Here is a 16,191-nt window from a genome sequence, read left to right on the forward strand (position 1 = left end):
GAATTAAGTGATTTGATGCCTATAGGGTACATGGCTCAGTGCCCAGCAAACAATATGGACTTAATACAATCTACCTTGTATCTAATATTAAAATCTGGTCCATAGTAACCAAACACTGACAATCAATCTGTCTTTATATATGTGCAGGCTCTAAATTATCCCCTAGAACATGAGATTGTTAGCCAGCCTTCATGAGACAACAAAAACAGTTTTATTCCTTATGATTCACCTTGAAATGCTAAGGACTCTAATTAGACACCCTCATCCGAGCTGGTGCTAACACGTGGGGGGAGTCCTAGGCTCACTGCATTAGACCAGGTGTCAAGAAATGCAAGGCTCAATACAATAATAATTATAATAATAACAATAAAAATAATAATATTTTTGTCCTCAGATGCCTCATCTGGAATAGGCAGTGTTGGGTACTATATAGATAAGAACAATGATCATTATTATGTCAGAAATCCTGGATGTGAGTCCAGGACCTTCCTTGTGACTACATGAACATGGGTAATTTGCTTAATCTCTCCAAGCCCCAGTCTCCTCACCCACTAGGAACTTTACTTGACCTCCCTCACTGGATCAACATGAAAATTCCATTAGAAGATACAAACTATCACACACTGATGGGGGCAGTGTCACTGGGGCACCATCCTGAAGCACATTTTAGTGGAATTCAGAATGCACACACAATTGGGCACTGTGGCTATTGAATGGGTGAATGTATCTAAATACACATATGAAGCATGACGTGAAAGAGCATTTCTTAAATACACTAAAGTAAGTGGCTCCAGTGAGGAGAGGAAATGCGAATAGAGATAAGGATGAAAGGGGAAAATAAAATGCATTGAAAGGGTGCCTGACAGGAAGCAATGGTGCAAACACTCCATGACTGAGGGAGAAAATGATTCCACTCTGTGTACTGCAGGGTCAATACAGGAATTGCAGGAGGTAATGTGAGAGCACCTAGTACAGAACCTGATAGATGGCAGACTTTCAGTAGACTTGAGTTGAAGGGGAACCTTAATCCTGTAATCATCAGGATATGGAGAATACAAAGAAGAATACCTGCTAGAAAGAGAGTTCAGAACAAGGGAAGATGGGGCAACCCCCATACTAGTTCCTTCTGAACCCATTTCCCTTTTCCCAATTCCTCTTTCTCCATCAGCTCCTTCAATTGTCCCTGGGGGCTCCTATAGTTGACGCTAAGGATGCTTGTACCATGTTCCTCTCTCTGGGGAAACGTTCCCAGCCACCTCCATCCCAATAAAGACACAACAGTTGTTCTTCACATTTGTTGAATCACAGACCCCTCTGAGGCTGGTCACCTCAAAAAAAAAAAAAATGTCACACACTCTTCTCATGTCCATCCACGGACCTTGAGCAGGAATCCCAGAGGAGGACCATCTGAATGGCAGGGTCAAAGAGGGGTAATGCTTGATAATTTCTGTTTCCCTCAACTGGGTTGTGCAGGATGGTCCTTGTGCTCTTCCCACTTCTACTGAAAGTGAGTGAAAGTGGGCCTACAGACAAAGTATGAAAATACCAGAGAAGCAACCCAAAGAACAAAACATCTGGGTATTCAATAATTGTATTTTATGACTCCAACAGAAGCTGGTAGAACAAACAAATGAAAACCAAACCTACAGAGGAGAAAGCACACCCATCTCTCAAGTGCATTGAGAAAACACACCCCTCTTCTCAAGGGAATCCTGAAAGACCCTAATACAAATCCAGCTCATGACAACAGAGAAATGTCATCATCAAACACCATGTGCAGAAATGCACTTTGGCTGTGCAATAACTTTGGTTATTCCCGCGGTTTCTATTTATTCCAGACCCTCTGCCCCTGCTGTCAGAGCCCTGACCTAATTCTCCCCCTACCCTCAGATACATCATCTCCTTCCTAACTCAGCTCCTCACATCCTAACTTACCCTTCCTGAGACGAGCCTTTGGCCTGGGTAAGTTACCTGTCCTGCCAGGGATGCCCTCCTCACTTCATTCTGTCCATCTTGACCCTGTAGCCTCTCTCAACCCTATTCTATAACCTTTCCCCACCCTGCATACAGGAAGCCTTTCCTAAGCCATCCTGACTGATCCCATTGTCCAACCTTCCTCCCCTTCCCACCAACAATTACACCCCATCATGATGGCCAGCTGAAACTAATTTTCCCTATCTGCCACCTGTGTCCAAAGTGTGTTTCTTAAATTGCTTTATAGTCTAAAAGCTTCTGGAGGGCTGGGCCAGGATCTATATGCCTCTTCATTCTGGATTCCACACTCCCATCTCCAGTCCTCACTACACAGGACAAGGATCTGCTCATAATTGTAGCAAGCAACCAAAAGAGGCAGTTAGGGAAAAGAATATTAATATTTAGATGTATTGATTATGATATCTTAATATTCCTAGAAAAAGATTTGTTTTGTTTTTTGGAAAAAGAGAAAAGGCCAAACAGAGGTGTAAGCAGACTAGAACATGCACCATCATCTATTTCAAGAGCATCCTAAGCATTTCCTTATGAAGGCCCTGGGTCTGTGAATCTCAATTTAATTGGGAAACAGTCTCTGCCCAAAGAGGTGTTTCTCAGGGGATATGCTTAAGGAAATGAAGACAGGGGCCTGAGAACATGAAGCCAGCTTGTATGAATCCATAATGCCCTGTCTTCCCCTTCCTTCCCTCTTCCTCCCTGTGTTTCTGTCAATCTCTGAGCTCCTTCCAAACTTCAAAACTGAAGTTTCATCTTACATTGCTGGTAAGAACTCCTGCTAAGTCTAACAAATGACTCCCTAAATAGCAGGCTGTTTTGCTTTCCCAGCCAGGCCCACCCACCGTCCTTAGTCTTAGAGGTCATTGTGTTCACTCTGCTGTCTCTAAGAAGGGTACCACCCTCACTCTGTGCCTTTCCTTTTCAAAAAATTTTTGAAGGCAATAACTTCCACTGGTTTCCATGGTAGGGAGTTAATACTCCTGCCAATCAGGAAATTGGCTTTATGCCTCATCCTGAATAGCTTCAAAGGTAGTTTGGATACCAGTTGCTTTGCTACAAGTTTGATAAAGACTTGAGAGGAAAGTTAATGAGGATGTTAGATCATTGTTTTCAGCTTCTCACTCTTTCAGAGAATTTGACGTTAAATGCAACATCTCCAGAGATTATATTAATCCTCTGTATCCAAGCACAGCTCCTTCTTGATCCCAAAGTATATAAATTCTCTCTTCCTCCTTAAAATTACAAGACAATGAAGCTCCAGAGCCAATCAAACCAGTGGCTCCAAAAAAATCAAACACAAAGTCTTTTGGATAGCTGAACTTCCCCAGAGTTTCTGAAGTCCTAACTCAAGCAGCCCTGGACTCTGGTAGGGGAAAGTTAGGAATAAAAGCATAGAGGGTTGAGTTCAGAGCAAGAATTTAAAATAGTAGTAATTGTGGTGCATGTGTAACTAACACTTCCAGAGTGGAAACAGGTCAGAATATGTAGGGAAAGGTAAACAGAACGAAAGCCACCATGAAAACTGGAGCTGAGTTTCATATACAAGGGTTAAAAAAGTGTTTATAAAATCAAATGCAATATGTAAATTTCTGATTTTCTCTCTCTCTTTGTGCCTTCTCTAGAAGTCTGTGTCCAATCATGGTCCTTCACTTATTAATTCAACAACTAAACTGCTGCTCGTGTATTTAGTACTATGGATAAAGCAAAGAAAAACAAAAACATCCGTCCACTCAAGTTGCTTACATTCCTGTAATAGGAAACAAAAATAACCCACAAAAATAACAGATTAGTAATAAGAATATATATCGTGTTGTATTTGCCATCAGTGCTACGGGGAAAAGGAAAACAAGCAAAGGTTAGGATGTGCTCCAAGTGCATGATGGGACTTTAAAACAGGTGGTCCAAGGCAGACTCACCTTAACACTGTTGTGCAACCATCACCACCATCCAACTCCAGAACTTGTTTCTCTTCCTCAGCTGAAACTCTGTACCCATTAAACAGTAGCTCCCCATTCCTTCGTCCTCTCAGCCCATGTCAACCACCATTCTAATTCCTGTCCCTATGAATTTAACCAATCTAGATACCTCATGTAAGTGGAATCATACAGTAGTATCCTTCTGTGACAGGCTTATTTCACGTGGCATAATGTCTTCAAGGTTCATCCATGTTGTAGCAGAGGTCAACATATCCTTCCTCTTAAAGACTGAGTAATATTCCATTGTGTTTATACCCACATCTTTGCTATCTGTTTACCCACTGATGCACATGCTGGTTGTTTTACCTATTTGCTGCTATGACTAATGCTGTTACGAATACAGGTATACAAATACCTTTTTGAGTCCCTGGTTTCAATTCTGTGGGATATGTACCCAGAAGTGGGGTTGCTGGATCACATGGAATTTGTGTAGGTAATTTTTTGAGAAGTCGCCTTACTGTTTTTCCACAGCAACTGCCCCATTTTACATTCCCACCAGTAATGCGCAAGTGTCACATTTTCTTCACATCCTCACCACTACTCATTATCTTCTTTTTTTTTTTTTAATAGCAGCCATTTTTTAATGGGTGTGAAGTGGCACTTGGAAGGTTTGGAGGAATTACAAGGAGGCCTATGGGGCCAGGACACAGTGAGTGAGGGGGAAACAGTAGGGGATGAGGTCAAGAGAGCAGGAAGCCAGATCCTTCACATAGGGTCTGAGAGTCACTGTGAGGAATTTGGCTGTTACTCTGTGTGTGATGGAAACCCTAGAAAAACAGGGTTTTACATGTATACCAATTTTCATGTTCTTGGAACTAATTCTTGGGGTCTAAGAAAAGGCCTCCTCCAAAGTTTGAAAACAAGACAGGTCCCAGAGCTCTCAGTAGATGTCCAGTGCTTCTGAGAACACACTGAGGGTATTAACAAGCTTCATACTTCATCTAGAAACACCTCCCTCTCTAGATGCCAAAGAAGAGATGCCATACAGCCACCCATGGAGGAGTAACATGACAGATTGCTTTCACTGAAGCTGTTCACTTTCTGTATTATCTCCAGGCAGGGCTCCATCACTTAAAAATCAAACAAAAGTCATTTTAGTATCATTCACTATTTTAGATTATTCAGTATTGTGGATAATAAAATGCTGACATGGAGATAAAGGTTGCTTTTTCTGGAACTTGGTGAAATTATGAATTGTGAAGACAGGGGTAGGTAGACTCTCAGCAAGGGGACAGGAACCATGTGAATCAGGCACTCGCAAGTGCAGAATTAAATAGATGAATCCAGTCCCAAGTCCCAGACGCCTCAGGAAGGACTGTCAGAAATGTCTGAGATACTCAGAGCTGGAGAGAGAAAGGGCCCCAAAGGGAAGCCTGAAAACACATTTCTGTGAGGCAAAGAATGCCTTTCATAACCTCACTTCCCCCAGGTGACAGGGATGAAAGCTGCTACATCCAAATGAGAAATATAAGAAGTTATACAATTTCTCAACAACAAATAATCTGGAGTGAATGAATGTCCAACCACTGACTATATATGTTAGAAAATATACATTTATGGGGGGGGGGACCTGGATGGTAGAGAAAGAGAGAATCATGGGGCTGTCCCTGCTGATTAAGGAGAAGAGACAGAAATAAATTTTCACTATGGCACTCTTAGAATTCAAATTGGTGTTAGGGGAGGGTGTTAGTAAAATCTGGAAACCAAAATAACTAATTTCTCTCAGCAAGGCAACAGGCCATTTTTTCCTGGGTTCTGTTTGCTGTGTTTCTCTCCAGCTGAGGACAACCTTATTCATCATCCACTGTCAACATGGTATGATCACCACCCACCTTAGGGTAAAGAGACACCACAGCTTGCCTTACATCATAATCCCCATCTCGTTTCCCCTCTCTGTGGGCTTTTTACAGAGGTCCTGGGTTACATTTAATCTTCAAACCTGTATATATAAAAATGGAACCATAATACAGGAGAAGGCTGCTCTTTCTCCTGTCCCCAAGTAGAAAAATAATAGACCTAAGTAGCAGTGAAAATCTTACATCATACATCATTCATTCATTCATTCATTCAATCAATAAATATTAAGCACTTTCTAAATACCAGTCCTAGTGCTTGACCCTATGTACACAATGGAGAGGAAAAAGATGTGTTCTCTGCCTACATGGCACTAGTTGTCTTTTTTTTTTAAGATTTCATTTATTTATTTGACAGAAAGAGAGACAGCCAGCGAGAGAGGGAACACAAGCAGGGGGAGTGGGAGAGGAAGAAGCAGGCTCCCAGCAGAGGAGCCCGATGTGGGGCTCGATCCCAGGACCCTGGGATCACACCCTCAGCCAAAGGCAGAGGCTTAACAACTGAGGCACCCAGGTGCCCCAGCATGGCACTAATTGTCTTTAACAAAGTTCTTATATAACATTCCTGTCCAAAATGTATAACCTGAATCTAATGATAAAAAAAGGATCAGTCTAGTTTTATTCCTAACTATCTTATGATTTTGAACATCAGTACTCTGAATACTTAGAAACACTTATGAAAGAAAAATTATAGAACGCTTATGAAAGAAATTGAAAAGGACACAAAGAAATGGAAAAACATTCCATGATCATGGATTGGAAGAACAAATATTGTTAAAATGTTTATTCCACCCGAAGCAACCTACACATTTAAAGCAATCCCTATCAAAACACCACCAGCATTTTTCACAGAACTAGAACAAAACATCCTAAAAGACCCAGAAGAGTCAACGCAGTCTTGAAAGACCCAGAAGAGTCAACGCAGTCTTGAAAAAGAAAAGAAAAGCTAGAGGCATCACAATTCTGGGCCTCAACCTGTATTACAAAGCCATAGTCACCAAGAGAGTATGGTACTGGCAGAACAATAGACACATAGGTCAGTGGAAGAGAATTGAAAACCCAGAAATGGACCCACAACTGTATGGTCAACTAATCTTCAACAAAGCAAGAAAGAATATCCAATGAAGAAAAGACAGTCTCTTCGGTAAATGGTTTTGGGAATCCTGGACAGCAACATGCAGAATGAAACTAGACCACTTTCTTACTCCATATTCAAAAATAAAGTCAAAATGGATGAAAGACAAAATGTGAGACAGAAAACCATCAAAATCCTAGAGAAGAACACAGGCAGTAACCTCTTTGACCTCAGGCATAGCAACTTCTTACAGACGCATCTCCAGAGGCAAGGGAATAAAGCAAAAATGAACTATTGGGACTTCATCAAGATAAAAAGTATCTGCACAGCAAAGGAAACAATCAACAAAACTAAAAGACAACCTACAGGATGGGAGAAGGTATTTGCAAAGGACATATCTGATAAAGGGTTAGTATCCAAAATCTATTAAAAAAAAAAAAGGATCAAACTCAACTTTCCCAAAATAAATAATCCAGTCAAGAAATGGGCAGAAAACATGAACAGCATTTTTCCAAAGAAGACATCCAGATGGCCAACAGACACATGAAAAAATGCTCAACGTCATTCATCATCAGGGAAATACAAATCAAAACCTCGATGATATACCACCTCACAGCTGTCAGAATGGCTAAAATTAACACCACCAAAAACATCAGGTGTTGGTGAGGATTTGGAGAAAGGGGAACCCTCCTACACTGTTGGTGGGAATGCAAAGTGGTGCAGCCACTCTGGAGAACAGTATGGAGGTACCTCAAAAACTTAAAAATAGAACTACCCTTCAATCCAGCAATAGTACTACTAGATATTTTCCAAAGGATACAAAAATACTGATTCAAACAGGAACATGCACCCTGATGTTTATAGCAGTATTATTAACAATAGTCAAATTATGGGAAAAGCCCAAATGTCCATCAACTAATGAATGCATAAAAAATTTATGGTGTGTGTGTGTGTGTGTGTATAAATAACCACAATGGAATATTACTCAGACATCAAAAAGAATGAAAATTTGTCATTTGCAATGATGTGGGTGGAACTGGACAGTATCATGCTAAGTGAAACAAGTCACAGAAAGATAAACACCATATGATTTCACTCATATGTGGGATTTAACAAACAAAATAGATGAACATAGGGGAAGCAAAGGAAAAATAAAATAAGATGAAAACAGAGAGAGTTAAATCATAACAGACTCTTAAAACCATAAGAGACTCTCTCTTAAAGAGACTGGGGGTTGCTGGAGGGAGATGGATGGGGGATGGGCTAAATGGATGATAGGTTTTAAGGAGGGCACTTGTGATGGGCACTGGGTGTGTATGTAAGTGATGTATCACTAAATGCTACACCTGAAACAAATTTTGCCATATGTGCTAACTATTACTCAGCTATCAGAAAGAACGAGTTCTCAACATTTGCTGCAACATGGACGGCACTGGAGGAGATAATGCTAAGTGAAATAAGTCAAGCAGGGAAAGACAATTATCATATGATTTCTCTCATCTATGGAACATAAGAACTAGGAAGATCAGTAGGGGAAGAAAGGGATAAAGAAAGGGGGGGTAATCAGAAGAGGGAATGAAGCATGACAGACTATGGACTCTGAGAAACAAACTGAGAGCTTCAGAGGAGAGGAGGGTGGGGGAATGGGATAGACTGGTGATGGGTAGTAAGGAGGGCATGTATTGCAGGTGCACTGGGTGTTATATGCAATTAATGAATCATTGAACTTTGCATCAGAAACCAGGGATGTACTGTATGGTGACTAAAATAATATAATAAAACAACATTAAAAAAATAATTTAAATACAAACTTGAAATCAAAAAATGATCAGTCTACAAAACAGTTTTCCACAGAAAGCTCACTTTCTATAAATCAACTGACCTGTGCTGTTCAAAACTGTCAATGTCAGGAATGGCAGGCTGAGGAACTGTTGAAGATTGAAGGAGAATAAAGAGACATAACAATGAGATGCAATACAGAGCCCTGGATAGCACCTGGATCAGAGAGAAACATATTATTATTTAAAAAATTGAATAATTAGTAAACTTTGCATATGGACCATATTTCTCTCTCTCTCTCTCTCTCTCTCTCTCTCTCTCTCTCTCTCACACACACACACACACACACACACACACTCACACACACTGGAGAGAACAAGGAGATGTGCCAAAATATTAACAACTACTCAATCTTCAATCTCACTGAAAGATAAAATGTTAATGCTCCTATTCTTACAACTTTCTCTGGGTTTGATATTTGTCAAAATGAAAAGGTAGGAGGAAAACAACAATGTCCCAGTAGAAAAGGCTGTGGTTTCTCCTTCCCTACATGTCTTTTATAAATTAACTTGCCATAGCTTTTGGTTGGAACCAAATCCTGCCCAGAATGATCTAGCCTCAAATCAGGAACATTAGATCAGGGGAGTGGGTGGGAAGATAGAACTCCCTTGGCTTTGATTTAAAACCAAATTTGTCAGCAAGCAAAAAATTCCTGGAAAGAAACTAAAACTTTGACTTGTGTTAGTATGGTTATAAAAACTATCCTGTTATTGTTATTTTGTGTGACTAACACAAACTAATATATCAGGGTCCAAGGCTTGAACTCTAGAGGCATTGGGGAACATGTGTAGAGGCTAGAGGCAGAGAAAAATGGTCTCTGGAAAAAATGGTACCAGGTATATATGCAAGATTTAGGGCTACATGGACAGAGGGGTGAAAGAGAATCAGAATTTGTTGAGATGCAAGTAATGGGAAGATGGTATTTCATTTATCCCCCATAACAACCCAAACAGAAGTATTATTATTCTGCTTTACAGAGTGAGAGGTTAGACAACTCTTCCAAGCTCATATAGCCAGTACAAAAAAAAAAAAAAAACAAATTTCAACTTGGTTCTTTGTTTCTTCAAAGACCATATTCTTTCTCCTGCAGCACCCTACCTCCACAAAGAGTCAAGACTCCACTGCATGGCTAATAAAGGAGTATTTGAGCCAGCCCTTCTCTTTGTGACAAGATTACCCTCTGCCAATGTCCTTCTTTTCCTCCCAAATACATAGTGATGAGCCAGTGCTGGAAGTACTGGGACCATTCAATCTGAAAGCTCTGTCTAAAGCATGTCCTGCTAAAATCCAAACCTAATCTGGGAAAATATCTCAAGATCATCCTTTTAGATGCCAAGAAAGATCCCAAAACATCCCTGTACCTATTCTAATAGTTCCCAGATAACGATTTTACCACTAATTGTAATTCCTGCCCACAACTGTAGCCCATTTCCTTTTGCTTGGCTTTTAGCGGAAATAAAGGATAATAGATCTCCAGATGTCCAAAAGAAGACATCCTCTGTGACTAAAAATGGGCATTAATGTTCCCAATTGTGACCCATGTCTGTGACCAGCACTGAGAACACAGTACCTAGAGCATTGCTAATATTTATTGATCACTCAAAGAAATGATCACAAAAACCAATGGACATCAGGCATCATTATTGACCTCTTTGTCTATTTTTCCAATTACCTCACTATATTTTTAACGTTATTAACAAATACGGACTTGACATAAGGAGTAATGGGCATTTTGAACATGATATTAGTATAGGAAGATCTACAGAAAAGATAAATGATTGCCTTTCTATTTTAGTTTCAAAACAAAGAAAACACTAACTATGGCCAAAAAAGGGATTGACAAAACAGACTCTAAGAATTTTATCTGGGATAATTACATAAATGTTTTGAATAAATCTAAGGAATTCCAACTGAAATCATTGCTTTCAGATATTTGGAGATCATCAACCTAGCCCTCAATTCAATTCAGCAGATATGAAGTCACATAGAGACTTAGCACCTTGTCCATACTACCTCTATCTAGTAGGTTCTTATGGTTTGCAAATACTGCATATCCAGGGCCAGCCTCTTGCCATATTCCTTGGTCCACCCCCCTGGTCATTAAAATTGGTAACTGTAACAGGATACTCTCACCTCTCACTGAGATTCACCCAGCAGCCATGAGAGAGTGCTGCCCTTCCTTGAAATAGGATAAAGCCCTAAATCATATTCCTCCTGACTAGTACATTGCCCCACATATCTAACATTTGAGTACCCTCTCGAAAATGACACTTTCCACATGTCTTAAAAAGACATACACACACACACACACACACACACACACACACACACACACACACACTCCCAACCAGATCTACAGTTTCCAGCTCTCTATTAAATCCAAACTTCTAAGATTGTATTTATAAGTCTTTCTTTTCATTGTTTTTACCACTTTCCTACTACTAACATTTTCTGTGGCTCCTACTTGAACAGGACAATCTTTCCCCACACATGCACATCCTGCTGGCATTAACATCAGCCCTCACACAGACTGTCACTCTCTGCATAAAAACACTCTTTCTATACCCTGTTCAACATGACGTTACTTCCAGAAACAGTTTGGTCACACCAACAGATAGATATCAGATCTCTGCAGATGCTCCACTTACCCCTTGCCCTCCCCTCATTAATATCCAGCACCAGAACTCAGTGCCTAGAACTCTGCACTGGGAGAAATCCCAGTTAGGGAAGAGGGTAGGGGAATAGGTGGTGAGGTGGAGCCCAGGAGCAGAGCTTCTGCCTGATGATGCTTTCAGTTGCCTGTCCTTTCCCAGCTGAGGTCTGAGGTACAAAGACTTAAATAGCCACAGCCAAGAAGGTGCCCCAGGCTCCACATAGCGGTTTGTCCATGTCAGAGATCTGACACAAGAACTGAGGACCAAGTCTCTTTCACAATAGCAAAGTGAAAGTACAAGGAAAGTAACTCAACTCAGCTCAGACAAAGTGTATTATCTGTGACATTTATGATTTGCTCATCATCCCCTTTATGTGTGACAACAAACAGAGAGACGATACAGAGTTTTATTCTTTCCACTGCTTTTCTTTACTTGGAAAGTAAGTTACCTGACGCGTTGGCATCAGGCAACATGAAATGATTCTCCATTGCAATAACTACATATAAGGCTAGCCTGCAGGGGCGCCTGGGTGGCTCAGTCATTAAGTCTCTGCCTTCAGCTCAAGTGTGATCCTAGAGTCCTGGGATCAAGCCCCACATCAGGCTCTTCCACTGGAAGTCTGCTTCTTCCTCTCCCACCCACCCACCCCCCCCGCTTGTGTTCCCTCTCTTACTGGCTGTCTCTCTCTGTGTGTCAAATAAATAAATAAAATCTTAAAAAAAAAAAGGCTAGCCTGCAGAAGGGAAAAGTGTGGTACAACAGTCAAAGGATTGAATGGTGTGTAGAACAGGACTTTACTTGTTTCAGGAGGATAAGGAAGTATCCGTGAAATGCCCTTATAGTGTAAGCTCCAAGAGAAAAGATTATTTCTGTATTTGCTACCATTTTTTTGTATACTATCAGTAAATAACTACAGAAATGGATTCAGTGTACTTTGGGTTGGGTCTAAAAATAGAAATTGGATGGTCTCTCAAGGAGAACCACACAAAGTTTCTAAGTGAGAAAAACTGGATTCAATCTATTAAAGATCAATTTCAACTAAGTATAAAAGAATATGAAGGCAAATTCCAAAATAGAAAATTTAGGAAACACAGTGATTCTTTGTGCAAAAGAACTCAAGCAAAAACAACATTTTTCTTCCCCCATACTTCATCAACACCACCAGCATTACCCCCAAATCATCACACACTCATTTACACACACTGCAAGACAATGGTGGCATATATAAAATTCCCTTCTCTGGGAACTTACAATTTAGTGCATTTTGTGAACACCTTCCCACATGCAAAAATAAATAAAAAATATATCGACTATGAACCAGGAAGGGTATTCCTAAGTAAGATATGAACAGTCAAAGCCACGGCATGTCAAGATCCCAAATGACTTTCTAGTAGTTGAAAGGTAAGAATAGTAAGGACCACATTTTCCAGTGTTGGCAAGACTAATGAGAATCTTCTTTGCACTGTGGGTCAGCCTGAGACAGCTGCATGGAAGAGGTAGGAATTACCCCATCATTGCATTATGTATAACTGTTTCCCAGGAACACATAAATTCAAGCTACATCTTCAGCTTGTCCATGATCCAATAAACAGAGCCTCTTTTAGGCCTTCCTTCCATGCCCCCCACCAAAAAACACAAAACAAACCCCATCTTGTCAACATCGGCCACAGCACCTTCTTTCATGATATGTCTCCAAAGGTAAGGGAAACAAAAGAAAAAATGAACTTTTGGGACTTCATCAAGATAAAAAGATTCTGCACAGCAAAGGAAACAGTCATCAAAACAAAGAGGAAACCCACAGAATGGGAGAAGATATTTACAAATGAAACTACAGACAAAAGGCTGGTATCCAAGATCTATAAAGAACTTCTCAAACTCAATACATGAGAAACAAACAATTAAATCAAAAAATGGGCAGAAGATATGAACAGACACTTTTCCAAAGAAGACATACAAATGGCTAACAGACACATGAAAAAATGTTCAAAATCATTAGCCATCAGGGATATTCAAATCAAAACCACCTTGAGATACCATCTTATGCCAGTTAGAATGGAAAAAATGCACAAGGCAAGAAACAACAAACGTTGGAAAGGATGTGTTACACTGTTCATGGGAATGCAAGTTGGTACAGCCTTTTTAGAAAACAGTGTGGAGATCCCTCAAAAAGTTAAAAATAGAGCTACCCTATGACCCAGCAATTGAACTAGTGGGTATTTACCCTAAAGATACAGACATAGTGAAGAGAAGGGTCCTATACACCCCAATATTCATAGCAGCATTGTCCACAATAGTTAAGCTATGGAAGGAGCCTAGATGCCCTTCAACAGACAAATGGATAAAGAAGATGTGGTCCATATATACAATGGAATATTACTCAGCCAGCAGAAAGAACGATTACCCAACATTTGCAGCAACATGGACGGGACTGGAGGAGATTATGCTAAGTGAAATAAGTCAAGCAGAGAAAGACAATTATCATATGGTTTCACTCATTTGTGGAACATAAGGAATAGCAGGTAGATCGGTAGGAGAAGGAAGGGAATAATTAGGGGGGTAAACAGAAGGGGGAATGAACTACAAGAGACTATGGACTCTGGGAAACAAACTGAGGGTTTCAGAGGGGAGGGGGGTGGGGGGATGGCTAGCCCCCTGATGGGTATTAAGGAGGGCACATATTGCATGGAGCACTGGGTGATATACGCAAACAATGAATCATGGAGCACTACATCAAAAACTAATGATGTACTGTATGGTGACTAACATAACATAAAAAAAAATTTTTTTAATAAACATGACAAAAAAAGAAAAAAGAAAAGAAGAGAAACATTCAAACTTACCTCCCAGAAGTCATGGGAACACAACCTCAGCAAAAGGATCACTTATCGGGCATCCCCCCACCTCTGATCTAACTTTGTACTATATTCTCTTTACATGTTATGTGGAAGAAGCTTTTATTCTCTTTTGAAAATAAAAACTCCTTAGGGTAGAACCTGCTTCATTTCTCACATTGAGGTTAGAAGCATAATTCTGCAAGTAAATATTACTAGGTGCAATCAAGACTTGAAATTGAAGGCATGGCAGGACCCAAACTGTCTGCTCATTAGACCAAGAGGAAACACAGACACATCTTCCAACTCACCTACCTACTGTACAGCACAACACGTCTCAAATCCCATCCCAGTCTGGCAGAGGCTGAATTTCAATTCAATAAAAACCCATTCTGATGCAGGCTAACATGCTCCACACCAACTGTGTGTAGACCAAATCCATCCACCCAAATGTAGTCCAAAATCTATGTAGATGCACACTAAAACATTTTGCTTCCTTCCCACAATACCTATGGAGTCCATGCTAGCAGCAACACTATACTAGTATCATTGCACCATTATTTGGGTAAATAATCAGATAACCAGAGCTTCCCTAGAGGCTGTATAGATTCCATAGTATCCAGTATCATTCTGGGATGGTTGTGAACAGGTGCCTTTTCTAAGTCCCTCTTGGATAACTGCAGAGAAGACAGAGTGAAATGCAACATTCATCATTCATGATTTGACATATTGACAGGTTTAGATTCAGTCAGAATCCAGTGTTGGAAATTCTTCATATTTCTATCACATGAAAATAAATGATCAGCTTGACAAATCAGAAAAGCCTGAGCTTCTGCTTCTAAAAGTCTTCAGAAACTAATGGGCTATCATGAAGAATCAGAAAGCGATCATCCAAACAGGAATCAGAAAGAGAGCTGGAAAATCCCAGGTAGGGTGTGCAATTATGGGATTAGAAAGTGATGGGATACACTGATGTCAATATTAAAAATCACTTTCTTCTCTATTTCTTCCTATGATTCTCCACTCCATTTTCTCAATCCTGAATCCTGCCAACACAGAACACCTAATAAAAGTCCTCAGGAGAAAGCAGTAGAATGAAATCCATCTACTTCTGCCTGTCTACTTCATTTTCCAAACTACAACTATAACATAGGGGTGCACTGACACACAGCCATTTTTTCCAATAAGCCTTACTAAACACCTTTGTTTTTTACCCCAAATCCTCCCTTTCCTTGTAAGCACAGAATCTAGAAATCCTTCCAGTGGTCCCATCCATCACTACACTCTGTCTGCACATTTACACTAGCAGTTTTGAGTGGTCTGAGCCCATGGCTCCTCCTTCCACATGCTTGTGCCCAATATACACCCTCACTGATACACTACACAGTGTGGTTTAGGAAAGGCCAACTATCTCTCTAGTTATCTTCTTTCATATCTTAAATGTGTCCTTCTGTCCTCCCATGTAAGGACTGGGCTGTCTCTGTCTCTCTGTCCTCTCTCACCACACTCTGCTTGATTCCTTTCATAGCCCTAGGTAACTATTCCCACAGCCACCTGCTCCCTTGGAAAGTGAATTGATTTGTTTTATTGCAGGAAAGACACCAGATCATCTGAGTCATGTGAAAGTTGTATCATGCCTCAAAGTCCTGAGATCTTCTCCAAATATAGATCCATATGACTTTTCCACCAAGACCCACCAGCCTCACAACATAATTTACAACAAAGAGCTTCCATCACTAAGGGACAATCTGTATGCCTTTTCCTTAGTTCTTTCTAAACACCACTCTACTTTGTGATATCTGTGATAATCAAGAAAGGTACAAGGATATACCAAAAGAATGTAATGCAGAAATCATATTTATCAATTTGAAATGTCCTTGGTGAAGAAATGGGCCTTTCCACATGATATTGTTTTAACGAAGGTTAAAATAAATCTGCCTTCTAGGAGCACATAACATGTATCAATTGATAACA

The 16,191-nt window shown here is 40.3% G+C and overlaps 2 pseudogenes across 12 annotated transcripts in view; both read right to left on the bottom strand.

Annotated features, from left to right (window-relative positions):
* Positions 1-16,191, bottom strand: part of LOC123781731 (cationic amino acid transporter 3 pseudogene) — a 187,530-nt pseudogene that overhangs the window by 62,025 nt on the left and 109,314 nt on the right. The window contains exon 1 of one of the 6 annotated variants that reach the window (XR_015721628.1): positions 8,776-8,868. The exons of the other annotated variants lie outside the window; for them this stretch is intronic. The product of XR_015721628.1 is annotated as a cationic amino acid transporter 3 pseudogene, transcript variant X7 (transcript). Of the gene's footprint in view, positions 1-8,775; positions 8,869-16,191 lie in introns of those variants that run through there. 6 annotated transcript variants of the gene reach the window in all.
* Positions 1-16,191, bottom strand: part of LOC123781788 (cationic amino acid transporter 3 pseudogene) — a 60,507-nt pseudogene that overhangs the window by 12,234 nt on the left and 32,082 nt on the right. The window contains exon 1 of one of the 6 annotated variants that reach the window (XR_015721630.1): positions 8,776-8,889. The exons of 4 other annotated variants lie outside the window; for them this stretch is intronic. The product of XR_015721630.1 is annotated as a cationic amino acid transporter 3 pseudogene, transcript variant X2 (transcript). Of the gene's footprint in view, positions 1-8,775; positions 8,890-16,191 lie in introns of those variants that run through there. One more of the 6 variants, XR_015721631.1, reaches the window with a different exon arrangement.

Source organism: Ursus americanus, chromosome 25 (genome assembly GCF_024610735.1).
Source record: "Ursus americanus isolate L20-20 chromosome 25, mUrsAme1.1.p, whole genome shotgun sequence".
Taxonomy (NCBI): domain Eukaryota; kingdom Metazoa; phylum Chordata; class Mammalia; order Carnivora; family Ursidae; genus Ursus; species Ursus americanus.